The following is a 3,622-nucleotide window of genomic DNA, read 5'->3' on the forward strand; positions in this document are numbered from 1 at the left end:
GTTTTCCTGGACAGTGGACCCTAAGCACTTGGAGTCCTGCACCTTTGTGACTTCTGTTCCTTGTAGCTTCACTGTTCAGTCCGCCTCCCTCTTATTTACACACTTGTCTTGCTACGGCTGACTTTCATTCCTGGAAACATACACAGATGGTTTAATATTATATCTCACAGACTGTAATGGACCAGAAATGTTTGGTGCACGCCATTTTCTGGGCATTTCAGCGACTTTTACTTTTGACTGCGCAGAGTAAATTAGTCTGCAAATAAAGGACAGAGAATGAGCTGTTTATTGTTTTAAAAATGCTTAAAAACAATCAACGTTTTCACATTTTTTTAACAAAGAGCACATAAAGTATGTGGAAATTGAAATGTAATTTTGTGTTGTACTTTACTGTTTTTGATGACAGATAATTTGAGTCGTAGTAATACTTCCTGTAAAAAACGGGTTTTTGTACTCATCGTGTAGTGAAGTTTACAAAACAAGGCCTGTCGCGATAAACAATAAATTAATCGCATGATAAATCCTTCATTTCAAACAGTCTTATACTGTCATCCGGTGGTCAAAAAGGTACCACACTCAAAACAAATTGACCAACATTTATTCTTAAATTTGACAATAATTACTAATTATTGTCAAATTTCAAACAATGTTATCATTTATCGTGATCATTTCTGAGACAATTAATCGCCAAGCAAAATTTGTTATCATGACAGGCCTAAACTTAACATGTTTTAAGTAATAATGTACACAATAATCCAACTATCGTACCCTTTATCCATTAAGAATGACAAACAATCTCAGAGTGGGCCGAGTGAATTGGAGAAACGAAGAAAGGACCATATCTCTCACTTCATTCTCCGACTCGCCTATTGTCAAACGTAAGCTTGTAATTTTTAACGTACAGAAAAACGATGCTAAAATAAAAGTTTCAGTATTAAATTGACGAGTATTTGTTTTTACTTGGTTTCTTGAAGGGAAGATCTGAGGCGATGGTTCATTCAACAGGAAATGGATCTTTTTCGCTACCGCTTTAATGAACTGGAGTCAGCAAAAAAGCTTGAATTTCTCCATAAGAATGATCTACATTATGACACGGTCAGTTTTTTTTATCATATTTTCTACAAATCTTTGTTTTATTTTATTTTTTTTACCTGTGGCTTATTTGTTGACATTCATGAGCTTAAAGACTAATCACAAGTGTAAAAATATGCAGAGCTATTGCTGAGAGCAGTTTGCAAAAGCTGCACGGAAACCAAAAGAGAGGCTCCTACACTGTCTTGAAAAGTATGGAGTTAATTTTTTTAAGTAAAGTATGTATAAACATCAAAGTTTCCCAACTTCTAGATTTTCCAAAAGATGTAAATTTAAATTTCTAATAATTGTTCAAACAAGCAGATTGTTTTGAGGACTAATGAACACAGCAGCATGAAATAAATCAGCAGCATGAGATCAGCATCATGGATAGTCAGCAGCACATATCAACAACCAAGTGGCATTACAGTGAATTTCAAATTTTTAAAAAAAAATTATTTTTTTTTTGTGGTCAGTCCACAAATAATAAATCCCATAAAACTGGGGTTTTACTTCAGGATCAGATCCTGTCTATCTTTTGAGGCTAGAAAGCAACTGGTTGATTCTACTTTTATGTCTGTACTGGACTATGGTGACATTTTATACATGCATGCTCCTCTTAGATGACTTTATTTGATGGATGCAGTTTATCATGGAGTTTTAAGATTTATAACAGGTTTTAAAAGGTTTTCCACATCACTGTACATTATACAACAGGGTTGGATGGACGGCCTTGGCCGCTCGTAGACTCCGCCATTGGCACATTTTTATTTATAAGGCCATACTAGGATTTCTTCATTCATATTTTTTGCCCTTTATAAAGAGAAAGTCCACCGGAGGATACGTTCTTCGTTGTGAGAACTTATTTTTACTTTCGGTGCCTAAAGTTTGAACTGAACTTGAAAAGAAATCTTTTCTGTTTTCTGCTCCATCTTCTTGGAACCAGTTGCAGAAATGCATGAACCTAAAGGAGTTCTTGTCACAAAATGTTTTAAGGCTGTTCTTACTGATTTGGAGAAGGAATAATCTGTAAATGTTTTAACTGAGGAATCTTTTAATTAGTTTATTTATGACAGAGTTAACTTTTTCTGTTTTTGCTGTGAATGTGAAACTTCTGTGTGCTGCTGCCAGTCTTGGCCAGGTTTCTCTTGTAAAAGAGATTTTTGATCCCAATGGGATTTTCCTGGTGAAATAAAGGTTAAATAAAATAAATAAAATGAATTTCCCCTCTATTAAAGGTTTCCAGTTCCGGTCTACAGCCCCCCCTGTCTTTGGACAAAAACGTTAACTATAAGTTACTCCTGATTTTAGCACGTCGCATATTATATATCTTTTTAACTGCAGAATATTAACCTCTTTGCATATACAGTTTGCAACTGTTCCATCACAGCCTTAAGACGTTAAAAGTTTTTTTAATGTTATTATAAATGACAACAGATAAACATATTTTGCACTAAAGATTGTTATTAACATTATAAATTGATTATAAAAACAGGAAATGCATTTTTTCTCTCCTGGAAACTGTGTTTTGATGCAGATGGGGTTCTTTTCTGTCCGTCTTTTATGGCGTTTGGGAATTTTCATGATATTTAAAGCATAGAAATGCTAAAACAACACAGACATTTGCAAGTAAATACACACTTTGGCATCAAAATAGTCTTAAAATTTAAAATAAAAATGAATATTTGGATCTGGAAAAGTACGTAAGTTCCAACTAAAATATGTATATAAATACAAGGATAGTATATTTAATTTTTTACAAAGGATAAAGCTGACTTTGTTTGAACTTCTAGTATATTTTTAACAGTCTACACAAACCTTTTGCAAAAGAAACTGAATGAAAATATGTATTTTTTTAAAATAAAGCATGAAGGGTGTAATAACTTACATATTCACCAGTACTGCATGTTCCACTAGGTGGCGCTGTTTAATCACAGTGACAATATTCTCTCTTTTTTTTTCTGTTTCAATTTGAAATACTGCTCTGTTGCTGTAATTTAGATGATGAATGAACCGAGATGCTGTTTTTAATAAAAAAAGTATTTGCTCCTGTTATGTTTGAATTTCACGGGTATGATAAACAGAAGCAGGTTTTTGCTGTATGTAGTTTTTATTTTACTTTAAAGCACCTCTACAAATTATACTGCAGGAAAATAGTGCAGTGAGTCTTTAAATCAACAGCGCTAAACATTCTAACATAAAATCGTTACATCATCGTAATTAATTTATCCAGGTGTGTCAAGCAAGGACACAGATGATGCACTCATTTCAACACACTTGGTTTTCATTAGCCTCAACTGTCGGTATATTAACGACGGCACCGTTCAGTCTTTGAAGACCCTCGCTGAAAGCCATCAATAACTTTCTTTTCAGATTGGTGTGGAGGAGAAGAAGGATCTGAAGGAGAAACTTATCAGCTCGAGTTACACCGTCAGTGGAATCAAAGTGGAGGAGCATGACTTCTACAAAGTGAGTTACTCATTTCTTTCCATTGAGACTGATGACGCTGTCAGTCCACTCCAGTGAGACATCTTTTATATACAGTGTTAAC

Source organism: Nematolebias whitei, chromosome 1 (genome assembly GCF_014905685.2).
Source record: "Nematolebias whitei isolate Nwh7 chromosome 1, NemWhi1, whole genome shotgun sequence".
Taxonomy (NCBI): domain Eukaryota; kingdom Metazoa; phylum Chordata; class Actinopteri; order Cyprinodontiformes; family Rivulidae; genus Nematolebias; species Nematolebias whitei.